The following is a 22,635-nucleotide window of genomic DNA, read 5'->3' on the forward strand; positions in this document are numbered from 1 at the left end:
GACGACTGTGCTCTTTGTGCTGATGCCCGTGCGCTCTGAAGGCATCTGTGCCACGATGCATTCACGTTTGGCTGTGGACACACAGACATGATGGACTGCAAATGAAATGTTGAGGGGAGATATAGCGCACGTCGGTGGGCGGTATCACCCTTTGCCTCTGTGCGCCCGTTCACTTTTCTCAAACATCCCTGTGTTCTGTCACCCTGAGGCATGTGGTGGAGTGCCAGGGAACAAACACCTGCAGCAGCATTGGGCCCTCTGTACAGTCCATGATACCTGGCGAAGTGAGGAGAGTGCGGCAAGGTGAGGCAAGTCAAGGCAAAAGAGTCTCAGCGTGGTTTTGGCGTGAAGTCCTTGAGGCTCCTCGTAGGAACCTTGTGGTGGTGAGTGGAACTTCTTTGCAGAAACCTAGATGTTTGGCCACGGGGACTTGTGCACTGAGACTACACCCTCACCTTCTTGGCTCTTGCAGGGGAACCCCAGATCTGATGCCATGATCCTTAGCTCCATTTGCAGCCCCGTGGGTCGCCTCTGGCCACTCCTGACTGCTGACATGATTGAGATCGGTGGCTGCCCCGCAGTGGAGCCTGCGACTTTGAACGTGCAGCCTTTGAGCAGGTGGATTGATGATGACTCCCATAAATGCACTGCTTGGAACTCTGAACAAATGAATGGGTCTCAGGTTTCTCCGCGGTCATGTCACTGACGGGCCTGGGGGCGAAAATACAAGGCGCCAGGGCAAGTAACCCAGTTGCTGCAAGGGTTTGCCCTGCCAGTTTGGGCATTGGAATATCTCCGATGCCAATAGCTTTCTGTGTGATCCAAGGGCATCGCCTCTGGCTCGACAAGGTTCCTGGTAGGAACCTTGTGGGGGTAAACGGAACTTCTTTGAAGAAACCTAGAAGTTTGGCCACGGGGACTTGTGCCACGAGACTACACCGTCACATTCTGGGCTCTTCCTGGGGCACCCGAGCTCCGATGCCCTGAGACGTGGGTGCACTTCCTGCCCCGTGGCTCGAGTCTGGCCGCTCCCTACTGCTGAGAGGATTGAGCTTGCTGACAGTCCGCGACTTTGCACGTCCAGCCTTTGAGCAGGAGCGTGGATCAGTGAGGACTCCCATAAATGCATTCCTTGGAAATCTAAACAGAATGAATGAGCAATACCTACCGTCTTCTCATCCTAACTGAGGTCCAGCACGTGGCTCCCAAAGGAAAATTAGGGAGAGGTCCATGTTGCATTTGCTACTGTGGGCGTGCGCAGCAACATTGTTCAAGTGGAGGGTGGCGGGCTTCTCGTGCAGAAAGAGCCATGTGGAAAGGAGCCTGGGATGTCCATCTACGTGGGAAGGCTAAGGACAACTTGACGTCTCTGGGCACCTGAGTCTAGCCAGAACTGCTATCCCCTGCCGCGGTCAGCGTGCGGGTGCGAAAGGAAGCATGAGCCACTGGTACTCCTCTGGCTTGCCATTGAGATCTACAGGCCACCCTCAAGCTCAGGTCGTTGCCTTGTTCCCGCAAGGAAACAGAAGTCTCTGCACTCAGGGTCAGAGAAGGAGTCCTGGCCAGGCCAGGCGTCTATGTCATGTTCAGCTTGGGAGGTGGGATATAGTTTAGGTTTGCCCTGATGGTCGGGGGAAATCAAATGGGCCACTGTCCCCGGGATTTGGGCGACGCTGATGGCGCCTCCTTGGGTTGTGTCCTGCTTGTGTGTTGTGTGTGGAGAGTTTGGAAAGTGCCTTAGGCAAATCCAGGGGATATCAAGCTACTTAGGTGAGGGGTGGATTCGTTTGGATCCTGGTGGAGAGAGCAAGGCAAGGCAAGCGGGAAATACACGGGAGAGTGTTGACTAAGCCCACAGGCTTACTGTTGGGTGGATAGATCGGTATGGGTGGATATGTCGGTGGACATAGGGTTCCCGGAACTCTTTTGGGATATCTTCAGGAGCATTTGGAGCCCCGTGTAGGGAAGGAATACAGGTGCACATTCGTGGACCATCCCAACCTTTTCCTCTCCTTTCTCAATGTGCTTCACGGCGGGTCCTTGTTCCAGCGAATGGTGCCTTCACGGCACAGTATGGTGTCTTCTCACTGGGACCGATTTGGAGCCGTTGGGATGTTTTGTCCCTGTGTGGCCTCATTGCCCCTATGTTGAGGATGTTAAGGTGTTCCTTAGGACAGCCCAGCGTCATTGCTATACCAGGTCGGCATAGCATTCCCTGAGGTTTGGAGCTCTTCCCGGAGGTCTTTGGGCCCAACCATGCAGTAAGAAGGGAGTCGGCCGCCAAGGCAACGCTACAGGTTTAAGGGCTGGAGTGAATGTGTGCTGCAGGGGTCATTTTGTCCTGCCACCTTCTGGTGCTGCGAGCCTGTGATCTCCAGCATGCATGGCTTCAAGCCAGAGAAGCCATGCCGGTTCAAGGGTCCAGGATGTTGGGTGCGTTCTCTCATTGCACGGCTGTGGGTGACACGTTGGTTCTGGAGGACCTGGGTCTCATGGTTTCTCCAAGGTCTTGTCCTTGAAGGGAAGAATGCGAATGTGCAAGGTGCTACGATAAGTTACCCAGTTGCTGCAAGTGTTTGGCCCGCCATTTTGGGCATTGGAATGGCTCCCTTGCCATTAGCTTTGGTTGCGGTCCTAGGGAAGTTCCTCTGGCTTGGCAGGAGACCAGGAAGTATGCCTGCTGGTGAGTCTCCCTTGATCAGTCCAGGGGTTCTTCAGGTGCCCTTTGTCATGGGTCCCTTCGAGCCGCTTTTGATGGAGGTCGTCTTATTCAGCCAAGGGCCCTTCCCTTATGGAAGATCTCTCCCCTTGAGGGCGTGTCCACTGTGTTTAATCATAAGGGCCAAACGCGTGTTTGTTCCCATAGAGGGCACTTGCTCTTAGGCTGAGGGGGCACAGTTGTCCTGAGGGTGTCTCAGGGGATCAGGAAGACATCCTTTTGCTGTGATGGAGGGCAGATTGCTCAGGAGAGGAATTTCAGGGCCCGAGACCAGGGGGTTGTTGGTCGGTGGCACTCTTTGTCCTGATGGCCGCACGCTCTGAAGGCGCCAGTGCCACGATGCTTTCACGTTTGCCTGCGGACACACAGGCAAGATGGACAGTAAATGAAATGTTGAGGAGAGATAGAACACACAATGCTGGGTGGTATCGCCCTTTCCCTCGGTGCGCCTGTGCACCCTCCTCAAGCATGCGTGTGTTCTCTCACCCCGAGCCAGGTGGAATGCCAGGGAAGGAATGCCAGCAGCAGCCTGGGGCCATCCGTATAATCCCTGATACCCATTGAAGTGAGGACGGTGTGGCAAGGCGAGGCCAGCCGAAGGAGTCTCAGAGGGGTGTTGGCATGCATTCCATGAGGATCCTGCTTTAACCCTTGTTGCGGTAAGCGACACTTCTTTGCTAAACCTAAAGGTTTGGCGATGGGAACGTGTGCACCGGGGCTACACCCTCACCTTCTGGTCTTTTCTCGGGGAACACGAGCTTTGATGCCCTGAGAACTGGCTGCATTTCCTGACCCGTGGCTCGGCTCTGCTGGCCACTTCCGTAACGCTGATATGATTCAGCTCGCTGGCCGTCCCATGGTGGAATCTGCAACTTTGCATGTCCACCGTTTGAGCATGTGCTTGGATCGATGATGACTCCCACAAATGCATTCCTTGGAAATCTGAACAAAATGAGTGAGAAATCCCTACCGTCTCCTCGTTGGAACTGAGGTCCAGCACGTGGCTCCCCAAAGGAAAGTAGGGAGAGGTTCACGTTGCATTTGCGGCCGTGGGTGTCTACAGCCACGTTGTTCAAGTTGAGGGTTGTGGTCATCTCCTGGGGAGAAGAGCCATTGGGAAAGGAGCCTGGGATGCCAATCCAGGTGGGAAGGCTTGGGACAGCGTGCCGTCTCTGGGTTCCTTGGTCTAGCCAGGACTGCTGTCCCCTGCCACGGTTCAGCATGCAGGTAGGAGAGGAAGCGTGAGCCATTGCTCGTCCTGCCACCTGCACTTGAGTTCTACAGGCTGCCCCCACCTGCTGGTCATTGCCTTGTGGCTTCAAAGAAACAGAAGTCTGTAGGCTCAGGGTCAGAACAGGATTCCAGGCCTAGGGCAGGCTTCTTTGTCATGTTCTGCTTGGGAGACCAGATGCAGTTTAGGTTTCTCCTGCTGAGGGGAGAAATCAAATGGGCCACTGTTCCTGGGAGTTTGGCCAATCTGATGGCTCCTCCTCGGGTTGTGTCCTGCTTGTGTGTGCTGTGTGAAGGGGCTGGAAAATGCCTTAGTCAAACTTGGTCACGGCAAGCTTCTTTGGTGAGGGGTGGCTCTGGCATCTTGCCGTGACACGTTGGGATCCCGGTGGAGAGAGAGTAAGGCAAGGCGAGTGAAAGAGCCACGTGAGATGGCTGGCTAAGCCCACAGGTTTACTGGTGGGTGGATAGATCGACGGTGGCCATGGGGTTCCCGGAACACATTTGGGATTCCCTCAGGAGCATCTGGAGGCACGTGTAGGGAGGGAATACGGGAGCACATTTGTGGACTGTCCCGCCTCTTTCCTCTCCCTGGTCGATTTGCTTCATGGCGGGTTCTTGTGCCAGCGAATGGTTGCCTTCATGGCACAGTATGGTGTCTTCTCATGGGGGCCGATTTGGAGGCCTTGGGGTGTTTTGTCCCTGTCTGACCACGTTCCCCCTGTGTTGAAGATGTGAAGGTGTTCCTGAGGACAGCCAGGCATCGTTTCTATACCCGGCCCACATAGCGTTCCCTGAGGATTGGAGCTCTACCCGGAGGTCATTGGGTGCCACCGTGCAGAAACAAGGGAGTTGGCTGCCAAGGAAAGGCTGCAGGTTTAAGGGCAGGAGAGGATGTGTGGTGTGGGTGTCATTTTTCCTGCCACCCGCTGGTGCGTCGAGACTGTGGTAACCGGCGAGCCTGGCCACAGGCTAGACAAGTCATACCGGTTCAAGTGTCTAGGCTGTTGTCTGGGTTCTGTCGTTGCATGGCTGTGGGTAACAAGTTGCTTGTAGAGGACCTGGGCCTCAGGGTTTCCCCAATGTCACGTCACTGATGGGCCCAGAGGGTGAAAGTACCAGACACCACTGTAAGTTACACAATTGCTGCAAGGGATTGCCCCGCCACGTTGGGCGTCGGAATGGTTCCGATGCCATTAGCTTTGTGTGTGGGCCAAGGGTAGGTTGCCAGTCTTGGCAGCAGGCCAGGAAGTCTGGCTGCAGGTGAATCTCCATTGTTCAGTCCAGGAGTTCCTCTGGTGCGTTTTGTCACCGGTCCCTACAAGCTGCTTTTGTTGGAGGTCGTCCCATTTGGCCAAGGGCCGTTCCCTTGTGGAAGATCTCAGGGACCACATTTCCCCTTGCGGGTGAATCCATTGTGTGGAAGCGTATGCGCCAGGAGTGGTTTCGTTCCCCAGAGGGCAGTGGCTCTTACGCTGAGTAATCCCAGTTCCCCTGAGGGTGTCTCAGCAGTTCAGGATGACATCCTTATGCTGTGTCGGCGGGGAGGTGGCTCAGGCAGGAAAGTTCAAGGCCCATACCGGGGCGTTGATGGACGACTGTGCTCTTTGTGCTGATGCCCGTGCGCTCTGAAGGCATCTGTGCCACGATGCATTCACGTTTGGCTGTGGACACACAGACATGATGGACTGCAAATGAAATGTTGAGGGGAGATATAGCGCACGTCAGTGGGCGGTATCACCCTTTGCCTCTGTGCGCCCGTTCACTTTTCTCAAACATCCCTGTGTTCTGTCACCCTGAGGCATGTGGTGGAGTGCCAGGGAACAAACACCTGCAGCAGCATTGGGCCCTCTGTATAGTCCATGATACCTGGCGAAGTGAGGAGAGTGCGGCAAGGTGAGGCAAGTCAAGGCAAAAGAGTCTCAGCGTGGTTTTGGCGTGAAGTCCTTGAGGCTCCTCGTAGGAACCTTGTGGTGGTGAATGGAACTTCTTTGCAGAAACCTAGATGTTTGGCCACGGGGACTTGTGCACTGAGACTACACCCTCACCTTCTTGGCTCTTGCAGGGGAACCCCAGATCTGATGCCATGATCCTTAGCTCCATTTGCAGCCCCGTGGGTCGCCTCTGGCCACTCCTGACTGCTGACATGATTGAGATCGGTGGCTGCCCCGCAGTGGAGCCTGCGACTTTGAACGTGCAGCCTTTGAGCAGGTGGATTGATGATGACTCCCATAAATGCACTGCTTGGAACTCTGAACAAATGAATGGGTCTCAGGTTTCTCCGCGGTCATGTCACTGACGGGCCTGGGGGCGAAAATACAAGGCGCCAGGGCAAGTAACCCAGTTGCTGCAAGGGTTTGCCCTGCCAGTTTGGGCATTGGAATATCTCCGATGCCAATAGCTTTCTGTGTGATCCAAGGGCATCGCCTCTGGCTCGACAAGGTTCCTGGTAGGAACCTTGTGGGGGTAAACGGAACTTCTTTGAAGAAACCTAGAAGTTTGGCCACGGGGACTTGTGCCACGAGACTACACCGTCACATTCTGGGCTCTTCCTGGGGCACCCGAGCTCCGATGCCCTGAGACGTGGGTGCACTTCCTGCCCCGTGGCTCGAGTCTGGCCGCTCCCTACTGCTGAGAGGATTGAGCTTGCTGACAGTCCGCGACTTTGCACGTCCAGCCTTTGAGCAGGAGCGTGGATCAGTGAGGACTCCCATAAATGCATTCCTTGGAAATCTAAACAGAATGAATGAGCAATACCTACCGTCTTCTCATCCTAACTGAGGTCCAGCACGTGGCTCCCAAAGGAAAATTAGGGAGAGGTCCATGTTGCATTTGCTACTGTGGGCGTGCACAGCAACATTGTTCAAGTGGAGGGTGGCGGGCTTCTCGTGCAGAAAGAGCCATGTGGAAAGGAGCCTGGGATGTCCATCTACGTGGGAAGGCTAAGGACAACTTGACGTCTCTGGGCACCTGAGTCTAGCCAGAACTGCTATCCCCTGCCGCGGTCAGCGTGCGGGTGCGAAAGGAAGCGTGAGCCACTGGTACTCCTCTGGCTTGCCATTGAGATCTACAGGCCACCCTCAAGCTCAGGTCGTTGCCTTGTTCCCGCAAGGAAACAGAAGTCTCTGCACTCAGGGTCAGAGAAGGAGTCCTGGCCAGGCCAGGCGTCTATGTCATGTTCAGCTTGGGAGGTGGGATATAGTTTAGGTTTGCCCTGATGGTCGGGGGAAATCAAATGGGCCACTGTCCCCGGGATTTGGGCGACGCTGATGGCGCCTCCTTGGGTTGTGTCCTGCTTGTGTGTTGTGTGTGGAGAGTTTGGAAAGTGCCTTAGGCAAATCCAGGGGATATCAAGCTACTTAGGTGAGGGGTGGATTCGTTTGGATCCTGGTGGAGAGAGCAAGGCAAGGCAAGCGGGAAATACACGGGAGAGTGTTGACTAAGCCCACAGGCTTACTGTTGGGTGGATAGATCGGTATGGGTGGATATGTCGGTGGACATAGGGTTCCCGGAACTCTTTTGGGATATCTTCAGGAGCATTTGGAGCCCCGTGTAGGGAAGGAATACAGGTGCACATTCGTGGACCATCCCAACCTTTTCCTCTCCTTTCTCAATGTGCTTCACGGCGGGTCCTTGTTCCAGCGAATGGTGCCTTCACGGCACAGTATGGTGTCTTCTCACTGGGACCGATTTGGAGCCGTTGGGATGTTTTGTCCCTGTGTGGCCTCATTGCCCCTATGTTGAGGATGTTAAGGTGTTCCTTAGGACAGCCCAGCGTCATTGCTATACCAGGTCGGCATAGCATTCCCTGAGGTTTGGAGCTCTTCCCGGAGGTCTTTGGGCCCAACCATGCAGTAAGAAGGGAGTCGGCCGCCAAGGCAACGCTACAGGTTTAAGGGCTGGAGTGAATGTGTGCTGCAGGGGTCATTTTGTCCTGCCACCTTCTGGTGCTGCGAGCCTGTGATCTCCAGCATGCATGGCTTCAAGCCAGAGAAGCCATGCCGGTTCAAGGGTCCAGGATGTTGGGTGCATTCTCTCATTGCACGGCTGTGGGTGACACGTTGGTTCTGGAGGACCTGGGTCTCATGGTTTCTCCAAGGTCTTGTCCTTGAAGGGAAGAATGCGAATGTGCAAGGTGCTACGATAAGTTACCCAGTTGCTGCAAGTGTTTGGCCCGCCATTTTGGGCATTGGAATGGCTCCCTTGCCATTAGCTTTGGTTGCGGTCCTAGGGAAGTTCCTCTGGCTTGGCAGGAGACCAGGAAGTATGCCTGCTGGTGAGTCTCCCTTGATCAGTCCAGGGGTTCTTCAGGTGCCCTTTGTCACGGGTCCCTTCGAGCCGCTTTTGATGGAGGTCGTCTTATTCAGCCAAGGGCCCTTCCCTTATGGAAGATCTCTCCCCTTGAGGGCGTGTCCACTGTGTTTAATCATAAGGGCCAAACGCGTGTTTGTTCCCATAGAGGGCACTTGCTCTTAGGCTGAGGGGGCACAGTTGTCCTGAGGGTGTCTCAGGGGATCAGGAAGACATCCTTTTGCTGTGATGGAGGGCAGATTGCTCAGGAGAGGAATTTCAGGGCCCGAGACCAGGGGGTTGTTGGTCGGTGGCACTCTTTGTCCTGATGGCCGCACGCTCTGAAGGCGCCAGTGCCACGATGCTTTCACGTTTGCCTGCGGACACACAGGCAAGATGGACAGTAAATGAAATGTTGAGGAGAGATAGAACACACAATGCTGGGTGGTATCGCCCTTTCCCTCGGTGCGCCTGTGCACCCTCCTCAAGCATGCGTGTGTTCTCTCACCCCGAGCCAGGTGGAATGCCAGGGAAGGAATGCCAGCAGCAGCCTGGGGCCATCCGTATAATCCCTGATACCCGTTGAAGTGAGGACGGAGTGGCAAGGCGAGGCCAGCCGAAGGAGTCTCAGAGGGGTGTTGGCGTGCATTCCATGAGGATCCTGCTTTAACCCTTGTTGCGGTAAGCGACACTTCTTTGCTAAACCTAAAGGTTTGGCGATGGGAACGTGTGCACCGGGGCTACACCCTCACCTTCTGGTCTTTTCTCGGGGAACACGAGCTTTGATGCCCTGAGAACTGGCTGCATTTCCTAACCCGTGGCTCGGCTCTGGCCACTTCCGTACGCTGATATGATTCAGCTCGCTGGCCGTCCCATGGTGGAATCTGCAACTTTGCATGTCCACCGTTTGAGCATGTGCTTGGATCGATGATGACTCCCACAAATGCATTCCTTGGAAATCTGAACAAAATGAGTGAGAAATCCCTACCGTCTCCTCGTTGGAACTGAGGTCCAGCACGTGGCTCCCCAAAGGAAAGTAGGGAGAGGTTCACGTTGCATTTGCGGCCGTGGGTGTCTTCAGCCACGTTGTTCAAGTTGAGGGTTGTGGTCATCTCCTGGGGAGAAGAGCCATTGGGAAAGGAGCCTGGGATGCCAATCCAGGTGGGAAGGCTTGGGACAGCATGCCGTCTCTGGGTTCCTTGGTCTAGCCAGGACTGCTGTCCCCTGCCACGGTTCAGCATGCAGGTAGGAGAGGAAGCGTGAGCCATTGCTCGTCCTGCCACCTGCACTTGAGTTCTACAGGCTGCCCCCACCTGCTGGTCATTGCCTTGTGGCCTCAAAGAAACAGAAGTCTGTAGGCTCAGGGTCAGAACAGGATTCCAGGCCTAGGGCAGGCTTCTTTGTCATGTTCTGCTTGGGAGACCAGATGCAGTTTAGGTTTCTCCTGCTGAGGGGAGAAATCAAATGGGCCACTGTTCCTGGGAGTTTGGCCAATCTGATGGCTCCTCCTCGGGTTGTGTCCTGCTTGTGTGTGCTGTGTGAAGGGGCTGGAAAATGCCTTAGTCAAACTTGGTCACGGCAAGCTTCTTTGGTGAGGGGTGGCTCTGGCATCTTGCCGTGACACGTTGGGATCCCGGTGGAGAGAGAGTAAGGCAAGGCGAGTGAAAGAGCCACGTGAGATGGCTGGCTAAGCCCACAGGTTTACTGGTGGGTGGATAGATCGACGGTGGCCATGGGGTTCCCGGAACACATTTGGGATTCCCTCAGGAGCATCTGGAGGCACGTGTAGGGAGGGAATACGGGAGCACATTTGTGGACTGTCCCGCCTCTTTCCTCTCCCTGGTCGATTTGCTTCATGGCGGGTTCTTGTGCCAGCGAATGGTTGCCTTCATGGCACAGTATGGTGTCTTCTCATGGGGGCCGATTTGGAGGCCTTGGGGTGTTTTGTCCCTGTCTGACCACGTTCCCCCTGTGTTGAAGATGTGAAGGTGTTCCTGAGGACAGCCAGGCATCGTTTCTATACCCGGCCCACATAGCGTTCCCTGAGGATTGGAGCTCTACCCGGAGGTCATTGGGTGCCACCGTGCAGAAACAAGGGAGTTGGCTGCCAAGGAAAGGCTGCAGGTTTAAGGGCAGGAGAGGATGTGTGGTGTGGGTGTCATTTTTCCTGCCACCCGCTGGTGCGTCGAGACTGTGGTAACCGGCGAGCCTGGCCACAGGCTAGACAAGTCATACCAGTTCAAGTGTCTAGGCTGTTGTCTGGGTTCTGTCGTTGCATGGCTGTGGGTAACAAGTTGCTTGTAGAGGACCTGGGCCTCAGGATTTCCCCAATGTCACGTCACTGATGGGCCCAGAGGGTGAAAGTACCAGACACCACTGCAAGTTACACAATTGCTGCAAGGGTTTGCCCCGCCACGTTGGGCGTCGGAATGGTTCCGATGCCATTAGCTTTGTGCGTGGGCCAAGGGTAGGTTGCCAGTCTTGGCAGCAGGCCAGGAAGTCTGGCTGCAGGTGAATCTCCATTGTTCAGTCCAGGAGTTCCTCTGGTGCGTTTTGTCACCGGTCCCTACAAGCTGCTTTTGTTGGAGGTCGTCCCATTTGGCCAAGGGCCGTTCCCTTGTGGAAGATCTCAGGGACCACATTTCCCCTTGAGGGTGAATCCATTGTGTGGAAGCGTATGCGCCAGGAGTGGTTTGGTTCCCCAGAGGGCAGTGGCTTTTACGCTGAGTAATCCCAGTTCCCCTGAGGGTGTCTCAGCAGTGCAGGATGACATCCTTATGCTGTGTCGGCGGGGAGGTGGCTCAGGCAGGAAAGTTCAAGGCCCATACCAGGGGGTTGATGGACGGCCATGCTCTTTGTGCTGATGCCCGTGCACTCTGAAGGCATCTGTGCCACGATGCATTCACGTTTGGCTGTGGACACACAGACATGATGGACTGCAAATGAAATGTTGAGGGGAGATATAGCGCACATCGGTGGGCGGTATCACCCTTTGCCTCTGTGCGCCCGTTCACTTTTCTCAAACATCCCTGTGTTCTGTCACCCTGAGGCATGTGGTGGAGTGCCAGGGAACAAACACCTGCAGCAGCATTGGGCCCTCTGTATAGTCCATGATACCTGGCGAAGTGAGGAGAGTGCGGCAAGGTGAGGCAAGTCAAGGCAAAAGAGTCTCAGAGTGGTTTTGGCGTGAAGTCCTTGAGGCTCCTCGTAGGAACCTTGTGGTGGTGAGTGGAACTTCTTTGCAGAAACCTAGATGTTTGGCCACGGGGACTTGTGCACTGAGACTACACCCTCACCTTCTTGGCTCTTGCAGGGGAACCCCAGATCTGATGCCATGATCCTTAGCTCCATTTGCAGCCCCGTGGGTCGCCTCTGGCCACTCCTGACTGCTGACATGATTGAGATCGGTGGCTGCCCCGTGGTGGAGCCTGCGACTTTGAACGTGCAGCCTTTGAGCAGGTGGATTGATGATGACTCCCATAAATGCACTGCTTGGAACTCTGAACAAATGAATGGGTCTCAGGTTTCTCCGCGGTCATGTCACTGACGGGCCTGGGGGCGAAAATACAAGGCGCCAGGGCAAGTAACCCAGTTGCTGCAAGGGTTTGCCCTGCCAGTTTGGGCATTGGAATATCTCCAATGCCAATAGCTTTCTGTGTGATCCAAGGGCATCGCCTCTGGCTCGACAAGGTTCCTGGTAGAAACCTTGTGGGGGTAAACGGAACTTCTTTGAAGAAACCTAGAAGTTTGGCCACGGGGACTTGTGCCGCGAGACTACACCGTCACATTCTGGGCTCTTCCTGGGGCACCCGAGCTCCGATGCCCTGAGACGTGGGTGCACTTCCTGCCCCGTGGCTCGAGTCTGGCCGCTCCCTACTGCTGAGAGGATTGAGCTTGCTGACAGTCCGTGACTTTGCACGTCCAGCCTTTGAGCAGGAGCGTGGATCTGTGAGGACTCCCATAAATGCATTCCTTGGAAATCTAAACAGAATGAATGAGCAATACCTACCGTCTTCTCATCCTAACTGAGGTCCAGCACGTGGCTCCCAAAGGAAAATTAGGGAGAGGTCCATGTTGCATTTGCTACTGTGGGCGTGCGCAGCAACATTGTTCAAGTGGAGGGTGGCGGGCTTCTCGTGCAGAAAGAGCCATGTGGAAAGGAGCCTGGGATGTCCATCTACGTGGGAAGGCTAAGGACAACTTGACGTCTCTGGGCACCTGAGTCTAGCCAGAACTGCTATCCCCTGCCGCGGTCAGCGTGCGGGTGCGAAAGGAAGCGTGAGCCACTGGTACTCCTCTGGCTTGCCATTGAGATCTACAGGCCACCCTCAAGCTCAGGTCGTTGCCTTGTTCCCGCAAGGAAACAGAAGTCTCTGCACTCAGGGTCAGAGAAGGAGTCCTGGCCAGGCCAGGCGTCTATGTCATGTTCAGCTTGGAAGGTGAGATATAGTTTAGGTTTTCCCTGATGGTCAGGGGAAATCAAATGGGCCACTGTCCCCGGGATTTGGGCGACGCTGATGGCGCCTCCTTGGGTTGTCTCCTGCTTGTGTGTTGTGTGTGGAGAGTTTGGAAAGTGCCTTAGGCAAATCCAGGGGATATCAAGCTACTTAGGTGAGGGGTGGATTCGTTTGGATCCTGGTGGAGAGAGCAAGGCAAGGCGAGCGGGAAATACACGGGAGAGTGTTGGCTAAGCCCACAGGCTTACTGTTGGGTGGATAGATCGGTATGGGTGGATATGTCGGTGGACATAGGGTTCCCGGAGCTCTTTTGGGATATCTTCAGGAGCATTTGGAGCCCCGTGTAGGGAAGGAATACAGGTGCACATTCGTGGACCATCCCAACCTTTTCCTCTCCTTTCTCAATGTGCTTCACGGCGGGTCCTTGTTCCAGCGAATGGTGCCTTCACGGCACAGTATGGTGTCTTCTCACTGGGACCGATTTGGAGCCGTTGGGATGTTTTGTCCCTGTGTGGCCTCATTGCCCCTATGTTGAGGATGTTAAGGTGTTCCTTAGGACAGCCCAGCGTCATTGCTATACCAGGTCGGCATAGCATTCCCTGAGGTTTGGAGCTCTTCCCGGAGGTCTTTGGGCCCAACCATGCAGAAAGAAGGGAGTCGGCCGCCAAGGAAACGCTACAGGTTTAAGGGCTGGAGTGAATGTGTGCTGCAGGGGTCATTTTGTCCTGCCACCTTCTGGTGCTGCGAGCCTGTGATCTCCAGCATGCATGGCTTCAAGCCAGAGAAGCCATGCCGGTTCAAGGGTCCAGGATGTTGGGTGCGTTCTCTCATTGCACGGCTGTGGGTGACACGTTGGTTCTGGAGGACCTGGGTCTCATGGTTTCTCCAAGGTCTTGTCCTTGAAGGGAAGAATGCGAATGTGCAAGGTGCTACGATAAGTTACCCAGTTGCTGCAAGTGTTTGGCCCGCCATTTTGGGCATTGGAATGGCTCCCTTGCCATTAGCTTTGGTTGCGGTCCTAGGGAAGTTCCTCTGGCTTGGCAGGAGACCAGGAAGTATGCCTGCTGGTGAGTCTCCCTTGATCAGTCCAGGGGTTCTTCAGGTGCCCTTTGTCACGGGTCCCTACGAGCCGCTTTTGATGGAGGTTGTCTTATTCAGCCAAGGGCCCTTCCCTTATGGAAGATCTCTCCCCTTGAGGGCGTGTCCACTGTGTTTAATCATAAGGGCCAAACGCGTGTTTGTTCCCATAGAGGGCACTTGCTCTTAGGCTGAGGGGGCACAGTTGTCCTGAGGGTGTCTCAGGGGATCAGGAAGACATCCTTTTGCTGTGATGGAGGGCAGATTGCTCAGGAGAGGAATTTCAGGGCCCGAGACCAGGGGGTTGTTGGTCGGTGGCACTCTTTGTCCTGATGGCCGCACGCTCTGAAGGCGCCAGTGCCACGATGCTTTCACGTTTGCCTGCGGACACACAGGCAAGATGGACAGTAAATGAAATGTTGAGGAGAGATAGAACACACAATGCTGGGTGGTATCGCCCTTTCCCTCGGTGCGCCTGTGCACCCTCCTCAAGTATGCGTGTGTTCTCTCACCCCGAGCCAGGTGGAATGCCAGGGAAGGAATGCCAGCAGCAGCCTGGGGCCATCCGTATAATCCCTGATACCCGTTGAAGTGAGGACGGTGTGGCAAGGCGAGGCCAGCCGAAGGAGTCTCAGAGGGGTGTTGGCGTGCATTCCATGAGGATCCTGCTTTAACCCTTGTTGCGGTAAGCGACACTTCTTTGCTAAACCTAAAGGTTTGGCGATGGGAACGTGTGCACCGGGGCTACACCCTCACCTTCTGGTCTTTTCTCGGGGAACACGAGCTTTGATGCCCTGAGAACTGGCTGCATTTCCTAACCCGTGGCTCGGCTCTGGCCACTTCCGTACGCTGATATGATTCAGCTCGCTGGCCGTCCCATGGTGGAATCTGCAACTTTGCATGTCCACCGTTTGAGCATGTGCTTGGATCGATGATGACTCCCACAAATGCATTCCTTGGAAATCTGAACAAAATGAGTGAGAAATCCCTACCGTCTCCTCGTTGGAACTGAGGTCCAGCACGTGGCTCCCCAAAGGAAAGTAGGGAGAGGTTCACGTTGCATTTGCGGCCGTGGGTGTCTACAGCCACGTTGTTCAAGTTGAGGGTTGTGGTCATCTCCTGGGGAGAAGAGCCATTGGGAAAGGAGCCTGGGATGTCAATCCAGGTGGGAAGGCTTGGGACAGCATGCCGTCTCTGGGTTCCTTGGTCTAGCCAGGACTGCTGTCCCCTGCCACGGTTCAGCATGCAGGTAGGAGAGGAAGCGTGAGCCATTGCTCGTCCTGCCACCTGCACTTGAGTTCTACAGGCTGCCCCCACCTGCTGGTCATTGCCTTGTGGCCTCAAAGAAACAGAAGTCTGTAGGCTCAGGGTCAGAACAGGATTCCAGGCCTAGGGCAGGCTTCTTTGTCATGTTCTGCTTGGGAGACCAGATGCAGTTTAGGTTTCTCCTGCTGAGGGGAGAAATCAAATGGGCCACTGTTCCTGGGAGTTTGGCCAATCTGATGGCTCCTCCTCGGGTTGTGTCCTGCTTGTGTGTGCTGTGTGAAGGGGCTGGAAAATGCCTTAGTCAAACTTGGTCACGGCAAGCTTCTTTGGTGAGGGGTGGCTCTGGCATCTTGCCGTGACACGTTGGGATCCCGGTGGAGAGAGAGTAAGGCAAGGCGAGTGAAAGAGACACGTGAGATGGCTGGCTAAGCCCACAGGTTTACTGGTGGGTGGATAGATCGACGGTGGCCATGGGGTTCCCGGAACACATTTGGGATTCCCTCAGGAGCATCTGGAGGCACGTGTAGGGAGGGAATACGGGAGCACATTTGTGGACTGTCCCGCCTCTTTCCTCTCCCTGGTCGATTTGCTTCATGGCGGGTTCTTGTGCCAGCGAATGGTTGCCTTCATGGCACAGTATGGTGTCTCCTCATGGGGGCCGATTTGGAGGCCTTGGGGTGTTTTGTCCCTGTCTGACCACGTTCCCCCTGTGTTGAAGATGTGAAGGTGTTCCTGAGGACAGCCAGGCATCGTTTCTATACCCGGCCCACATAGCGTTCCCTGAGGATTGGAGCTCTACCCGGAGGTCATTGGGTGCAACCGTGCAGAAACAAGGGAGTTGGCTGCCAAGGAAAGGCTGCAGGTTTAAGGGCAGGAGAGGATGTGTGGTGTGGGTGTCATTTTTCCTGCCACCCGCTGGTGCGTCGAGACTGTGGTAACCGGCGAGCCTGGCCACAGGCTAGACAAGTCATACCGGTTCAAGTGTCTAGGCTGTTGTCTGGGTTCTGTCGTTGCATGGCTGTGGGTAACAAGTTGCTTGTAGAGGACCTGGGCCTCAGGGTTTCCCCAATGTCACGTCACTGATGGGCCCAGAGGGTGAAAGTACCAGACACCACTGCAAGTTACACAATTGCTGCAAGGGTTTGCCCCGCCACGTTGGGCGTCGGAATGGTTCCGATGCCATTAGCTTTGTGTGTGGGCCAAGGGTAGGTTGCCAGTCTTGGCAGCAGGCCAGGAAGTCTGGCTGCAGGTGAATCTCCATTGTTCAGTCCAGGAGTTTCTCTGGTGCGTTTTGTCACTGGTCCCTACAAGCGGCTTTTGTTGGAGGTCGTCCCATTTGGCCAAGGGCCGTTCCCTTGTGGAAGATCTCAGGGACCACATTTCCCATTGAGGGTGAATCCATTGTGTGGAAGCGTATGCGCCAGGAGTGGTTTGGTTCCCCAGAGGGCAGTGGCTTTTACGCTGAGTAATCCCAGTTCCCCTGAGGGTGTCTCAGCCGTTCAGGATGACATCCTTATGCTGTGTCGGCGGGGAGGTGGCTCAGGCAGGAACGTTCAAGGCCCATACCGGGGGGATGATGTACGGCCGTGCTCTTTGTGCTGATGCCCGTGCGCTCTGAAGGCATCTGTGCCACGATGCATTCACGTTTGGCTGTGGACACACAGACATGATGGACTGCAAATGAAATGTTGAGGGGAGATATAGCGCACATCGGTGGGCGGTATCACCCTTTGCCTCTGTGCGCCCGTTCACTTTTCTCAAACATCCCTGTGTTCTGTCACCCTGAGGCATGTGGTGGAGTGCCAGGGAACAAACACCTGCAGCAGCATTGGGCCCTCTGTATAGTCCATGATACCTGGCGAAGTGAGGAGAGTGCGGCAAGGTGAGGCAAGTCAAGGCAAAAGAGTCTCAGAGTGGTTTTGGCGTGAAGTCCTTGAGGCTCCTCGTAGGAACCTTGTGGTGGTGAGTGGAACTTCTTTGCAGAAACCTAGATGTTTGGCCACGGGGACTTGTGCACTGAGACTACACCCTCACCTTCTTGGCTCTTGCAGGGGAACCCCAGATCTGATGCCATGATCCTTAGCTCCATTTGCAGCCCCGTGGGTCGCCTCTGGCCACTCCTGACTGCTGACATGATTGAGATCGGTGGCTGCCCCGCGGTGGAGCCTGCGACTTTGAACGTGCAGCCTTTGAGCAGGTGGATTGATGATGACTCCCATAAATGCACTGCTTGGAACTCTGAACAAATGAATGGGTCTCAGGTTTCTCCGCGGTCATGTCACTGACGGGCCTGGGGGCGAAAATACAAGGCGCCAGGGCAAGTAACCCAGTTGCTGCAAGGGTTTGCCCTGCCAGTTTGGGCATTGGAATATCTCCAATGCCAATAGCTTTCTGTGTGATCCAAGGGCATCGCCTCTGGCTCGACAAGGTTCCTGGTAGAAACCTTGTGGGGGTAAACGGAACTTCTTTGAAGAAACCTAGAAGTTTGGCCATGGGGACTTGTGCCGCGAGACTACACCGTCACATTCTGGGCTCTTCCTGGGGCACCCGAGCTCCGATGCCCTGAGACGTGGGTGCACTTCCTGCCCCGTGGCTCGAGTCTGGCCGCTCCCTACTGCTGAGAGGATTGAGCTTGCTGACAGTCCGCGACTTTGCACGTCCAGCCTTTGAGCAGGAGCGTGGATCAGTGAGGACTCCCATAAATGCATTCCTTGGAAATCTAAACAGAATGAATGAGCAATACCTACCGTCTTCTCATCCTAACTGAGGTCCAGCACGTGGCTCCCAAAGGAAAATTAGGGAGAGGTCCATGTTGCATTTGCTACTGTGGGCGTGCGCAGCAACATTGTTCAAGTGGAGGGTGGCGGGCTTCTCGTGCAGAAAGAGCCATGTGGAAAGGAGCCTGGGATGTCCATCTACGTGGGAAGGCTAAGGACAACTTGACGTCTCTGGGCACCTGAGTCTAGCCAGAACTGCTATCCCCTGCCGCGGTCAGCGTGCGGGTGCGAAAGGAAGCGTGAGCCACTGGTACTCCTCTGGCTTGCCATTGAGATCTACAGGCCACCCTCAAGCTCAGGTCGTTGCCTTGTTCCCGCAAGGAAACAGAAGTCTCTGCACTCAGGGTCAGAGAAGGAGTCCTGGCCAGGCCAGGCGTCTATGTCATGTTCAGCTTGGAAGGTGGGATATAGTTTAGGTTTGCCCTGATGGTCGGGGGAAATCAAATGGGACACTGTCCCCGGGATTTGGGCGACGCTGATGGCGCCTCCTTGGGTTGTGTCCTGCTTGTGTGTTGTGTGTGGAGAGTTTGGAAAGTGCCTTAGGCAAATCCAGGGGATATCAAGCTACTTAGGTGAGGGGTGGATTCGTTTGGATCCTGGTGGAGAGAGCAAGGCAAGGCGAGCGGGAAATACACGGGAGAGTGTTGGCTAAGCCCACAGGCTTACTGTTGGGTGGATAGATCGGTATGGGTGGATATGTCGGTGGACATAGGGTTCCCGGAGCTCTTTTGGGATATCTTCAGGAGCATTTGGAGCCCCGTGTAGGGAAGGAATACAGGTGCACATTCGTGGACCATCCCAACCTTTTCCTCTCCTTTCTCAATGTGCTTCACGGCGGGTCCTTGTTCCAGCGAATGGTGCCTTCACGGCACAGTATGGTGTCTTCTCACTGGGACCGATTTGCAGCCGTTGGGATGTTTTGTCCCTGTGTGCCCTCATTGCCCCTATGTTGAGGATGTTAAGGTGTTCCTTAGGACAGCCCAGCGTCATTGCTATACCAGGTCGGCATAGCATTCCCTGAGGTTTGGAGCTCTTCCCGGAGGTCTTTGGGCCCAACCATGCAGAAAGAAGGGAGTCGGCCGCCAAGGAAACGCTACAGGTTTAAGGGCTGGAGTGAATGTGTGCTGCAGGGGTCATTTTGTCCTGCCACCTTCTGGTGCTGCGAGCCTGTGATCTCCAGCATGCATGGCTTCAAGCCAGAGAAGCCATGCTGGTTCAAGGGTCCAGGATGTTGGGTGTGTTCTCTCATTGCACGGCTGTGGGTGACACGTTGGTCCTGGAGGACCTGGGTCTCATGGTTTCTCCAAGGTCTTGTCCTTGAAGGGAAGAATGCGAATGTGCAAGGTGCTACGATAAGTTACCCAGTTGCTGCAAGTGTTTGGCCCGCCATTTTGGGCATTGGAATGGCTCCCTTGCCATTAGCTTTGGTTGCGGTCCTAGGGAAGTTCCTCTGGCTTGGCAGGAGACCAGGAAGTATGCCTGCTGGTGAGTCTCCCTTGATCAGTCCAGGGGTTCTTCAGGTGCCCTTTGTCACGGGTCCCTACGAGCCGCTTTTGATGGAGGTCGTCTTATTCAGCCAAGGGCCCTTCCCTTATGGAAGATCTCTCCCCTTGAGGGCGTGTCCACTGTGTTTAATCATAAGGGCCAAACGCGTGTTTGTTCCCATAGAGGGCACTTGCTCTTAGGCTGAGGGGGCACAGTTGTCCTGAGGGTGTCTCAGGGGATCAGGAAGACATCCTTTTGCTGTGATGGAGGGCAGATTGCTCAGGAGAGGAATTTCAGGGCCCGAGACCAGGGGGTTGTTGGTCGGTGGCACTCTTTGTCCTGATGGCCGCACGCTCTGAAGGCGCCAGTGCCACGATGTTTTCACGTTTGCCTGCGGACACACAGGCAAGATGGACAGTAAATGAAATGTTGAGGAGAGATAGAACACACAATGCTGGGTGGTATCGCCCTTTCCCTCGGTGCGCCTGTGCACCCTCCTCAAGCATGCGTGTGTTCTCTCACCCCGAGCCAGGTGGAATGCCAGGGAAGGAATGCCAGCAGCAGCCTGGGGCCATCCGTATAATCCCTGATACCCGTTGAAGTGAGGACGGTGTGGCAAGGCGAGGCCAGCCGAAGGAGTCTCAGAGGGGTGTTGGCGTGCATTCCATGAGGATCCTGCTTTAACCCTTGTTGCGGTAAGCGACACTTCTTTGCTAAACCTAAAGGTTTGGCGATGGGAACGTGTGCACCGGGGCTACACCCTCACCTTCTGGTCTTTTCTCGGGGAACACGAGCTTTGATGCCCTGAGAACTGGCTGCATTTCCTGACCCGTGGCTCGGCTCTGCTGGCCACTTCCGTACGCTGATATGATTCAGCTCGCTGGCCGTCCCATGGTGGAATCTGCAACTTTGCATGTCCACCGTTTGAGCATGTGCTTGGATCGATGATGACTCCCACAAATGCATTCCTTGGAAATCTGAACAAAATGAGTGAGAAATCCCTACCGTCTCCTCGTTGGAACTGAGGTCCAGCACGTGGCTCCCCAAAGGAAAGTAGGGAGAGGTTCACGTTGCATTTGCGGCCGTGGGTGTCTACAGCCACGTTGTTCAAGTTGAGGGTTGTGGTCATCTCCTGGGGAGAAGAGCCATTGGGAGAGGAGCCTGGGATGCCAATCCAGGTGGGAAGGCTTGGGACAGCGTGCCGTCTCTGGGTTCCTTGGTCTAGCCAGGACTGCTGTCCCCTGCCACGGTTCAGCATGCAGGTAGGAGAGGAAGCGTGAGCCATTGCTCGTCCTGCCACCTGCACTTGAGTTCTACAGGCTGCCCCCACCTGCTGGTCATTGCCTTGTGGCCTCAAAGAAACAGAAGTCTGTAGGCTCAGGGTCAGAACAGGATTCCAGGCCTAGGGCAGGCTTCTTTGTCATGTTCTGCTTGGGAGACCAGATGCAGTTTAGGTTTCTCCTGATGAGGGGAGAAATCAAATGGGCCACTGTTCCTGGGAGTTTGGCCAATCTGATGGCTCCTCCTCGGGTTGTGTCCTGCTTGTGTGTGCTGTGTGAAGGGGCTGGAAAATGCCTTAGTCAAACTTGGTCACGGCAAGCTTCTTTGGTGAGGGGTGGCTCTGGCATCTTGCCGTGACACGTTGGGATCCCGGTGGAGAGAGAGTAAGGCAAGGCGAGTGAAAGAGCCACGTGAGATGGCTGGCTAAGCCCACAGGTTTACTGGTGGGTGGATAGATCGACGGTGGCCATGGGGTTCCCGGAACACATTTGGGATTCCCTCAGGAGCATCTGGAGGCACGTGTAGGGAGGGAATACGGGAGCACATTTGTGGACTGTCCCGCCTCTTTCCTCTCCCTGGTCGATTTGCTTCATGGCGGGTTCTTGTGCCAGCGAATGGTTGCCTTCATGGCACAGTATGGTGTCTCCTCATGGGGGCCGATTTGGAGGCCGTGGGGTGTTTTGTCCCTGTCTGACCACGTTCCCCCTGTGTTGAAGATGTGAAGGTGTTCCTGAGGACAGCCAGGCATCGTTTCTATACCCGGCCCACATAGCGTTCCCTGAGGATTGGAGCTCTACCCGGAGGTCATTGGGTGCCACCGTGCAGAAACAAGGGAGTTGGCTGCCAAGGAAAGGCTGCAGGTTTAAGGGCAGGAGAGGATGTGTGGTGTGGGTGTCATTTTTCCTGCCACCCGCTGGTGCGTCGAGACTGTGGTAACCGGCGAGCCTGGCCACAGGCTAGACAAGTCATACCGGTTCAAGTGTCTAGGCTGTTGTCTGGGTTCTGTCGTTGCATGGCTGTGGGTAACAAGTTGCTTGTAGAGGACCTGGGCCTCAGGGTTTCCCCAATGTCACGTCACTGATGGGCCCAGAGGGTGAAAGTACCAGACACCACTGCAAGTTACACAATTGCTGCAAGGGTTTGCCCCGCCACGTTGGGCGTCGGAATGGTTCCGATGCCATTAGCTTTGTGTGTGGGCCAAGGGTAGGTTGCCAGTCTTGGCAGCAGGCCAGGAAGTCTGGCTGCAGGTGAATCTCCATTGTTCAGTCCAGGAGTTTCTCTGGTGCGTTTTGTCACTGGTCCCTACAAGCGGCTTTTGTTGGAGGTCGTCCCATTTGGCCAAGGGCCGTTCCCTTGTGGAAGATCTCAGGGACCACATTTCCCATTGAGGGTGAATCCATTGTGTGGAAGCGTATGCGCCAGGAGTGGTTTGGTTCCCCAGAGGGCAGTGGCTTTTACGCTGAGTAATCCCAGTTCCCCTGAGGGTGTCTCAGCCGTTCAGGATGACATCCTTATGCTGTGTCGGCGGGGAGGTGGCTCAGGCAGGAACGTTCAAGGCCCATACCGGGGGGATGATGTACGGCCGTGCTCTTTGTGCTGATGCCCGTGCGCTCTGAAGGCATCTGTGCCACGATGCATTCACGTTTGGCTGTGGACACACAGACATGATGGACTGCAAATGAAATGTTGAGGGGAGATATAGCGCACATCGGTGGGCGGTATCACCCTTTGCCTCTGTGCGCCCGTTCACTTTTCTCAAACATCCCTGTGTTCTGTCACCCTGAGGCATGTGGTGGAGTGCCAGGGAACAAACACCTGCAGCAGCATTGGGCCCTCTGTATAGTCCATGATACCTGGCGAAGTGAGGAGAGTGCGGCAAGGTGAGGCAAGTCAAGGCAAAAGAGTCTCAGAGTGGTTTTGGCGTGAAGTCCTTGAGGCTCCTCGTAGGAATCTTGTGGTGGTGAGTGGAACTTCTTTGCAGAAACCTAGATGTTTGGCCACGGGGACTTGTGCACTGAGACTACACCCTCACCTTCTTGGCTCTTGCAGGGGA

General features: G+C 55.2%; 12 non-coding genes across 12 annotated transcripts; all 12 read left to right on the forward strand.

Annotated features, from left to right (window-relative positions):
- Positions 1-620: 620 nt before the first annotated feature.
- On the forward strand, positions 621-712 carry LOC132361286 (small nucleolar RNA SNORD116). The gene has a single exon (XR_009501591.1). It is a non-coding gene; the product is annotated as a small nucleolar RNA SNORD116 (small nucleolar RNA).
- A 389-nt stretch (positions 713-1,101) lies between these two features.
- Positions 1,102-1,193, forward strand: LOC132360975 (small nucleolar RNA SNORD116). The gene has a single exon (XR_009501292.1). It is a non-coding gene; the product is annotated as a small nucleolar RNA SNORD116 (small nucleolar RNA).
- A 2,429-nt stretch (positions 1,194-3,622) lies between these two features.
- On the forward strand, positions 3,623-3,714 carry LOC132361565 (small nucleolar RNA SNORD116). Its single transcript, XR_009501844.1, has one exon. It is a non-coding gene; the product is annotated as a small nucleolar RNA SNORD116 (small nucleolar RNA).
- A 2,448-nt stretch (positions 3,715-6,162) lies between these two features.
- Positions 6,163-6,254, forward strand: LOC132361287 (small nucleolar RNA SNORD116). The gene has a single exon (XR_009501592.1). It is a non-coding gene; the product is annotated as a small nucleolar RNA SNORD116 (small nucleolar RNA).
- Positions 6,255-6,643: 389 nt separating this feature from the next.
- On the forward strand, positions 6,644-6,735 carry LOC132360976 (small nucleolar RNA SNORD116). The gene has a single exon (XR_009501293.1). It is a non-coding gene; the product is annotated as a small nucleolar RNA SNORD116 (small nucleolar RNA).
- A 2,425-nt stretch (positions 6,736-9,160) lies between these two features.
- On the forward strand, positions 9,161-9,252 carry LOC132361566 (small nucleolar RNA SNORD116). Its single transcript, XR_009501845.1, has one exon. It is a non-coding gene; the product is annotated as a small nucleolar RNA SNORD116 (small nucleolar RNA).
- Positions 9,253-11,700: 2,448 nt separating this feature from the next.
- LOC132361288 (small nucleolar RNA SNORD116) lies at positions 11,701-11,792 on the forward strand. Its single transcript, XR_009501593.1, has one exon. It is a non-coding gene; the product is annotated as a small nucleolar RNA SNORD116 (small nucleolar RNA).
- Positions 11,793-12,181: 389 nt separating this feature from the next.
- On the forward strand, positions 12,182-12,273 carry LOC132360995 (small nucleolar RNA SNORD116). Its single transcript, XR_009501312.1, has one exon. It is a non-coding gene; the product is annotated as a small nucleolar RNA SNORD116 (small nucleolar RNA).
- Positions 12,274-14,698: 2,425 nt separating this feature from the next.
- Positions 14,699-14,790, forward strand: LOC132361568 (small nucleolar RNA SNORD116). The gene has a single exon (XR_009501846.1). It is a non-coding gene; the product is annotated as a small nucleolar RNA SNORD116 (small nucleolar RNA).
- Positions 14,791-17,238: 2,448 nt separating this feature from the next.
- Positions 17,239-17,330, forward strand: LOC132361289 (small nucleolar RNA SNORD116). Its single transcript, XR_009501594.1, has one exon. It is a non-coding gene; the product is annotated as a small nucleolar RNA SNORD116 (small nucleolar RNA).
- A 389-nt stretch (positions 17,331-17,719) lies between these two features.
- LOC132360977 (small nucleolar RNA SNORD116) lies at positions 17,720-17,811 on the forward strand. The gene has a single exon (XR_009501294.1). It is a non-coding gene; the product is annotated as a small nucleolar RNA SNORD116 (small nucleolar RNA).
- A 2,428-nt stretch (positions 17,812-20,239) lies between these two features.
- On the forward strand, positions 20,240-20,331 carry LOC132361569 (small nucleolar RNA SNORD116). Its single transcript, XR_009501847.1, has one exon. It is a non-coding gene; the product is annotated as a small nucleolar RNA SNORD116 (small nucleolar RNA).
- The last annotated feature ends 2,304 nt before the right edge of the window (positions 20,332-22,635 follow it).

The sequence above is a fragment of the Balaenoptera ricei genome, chromosome 2 (genome assembly GCF_028023285.1).
Source record: "Balaenoptera ricei isolate mBalRic1 chromosome 2, mBalRic1.hap2, whole genome shotgun sequence".
Lineage (NCBI taxonomy): Eukaryota > Metazoa > Chordata > Mammalia > Artiodactyla > Balaenopteridae > Balaenoptera > Balaenoptera ricei.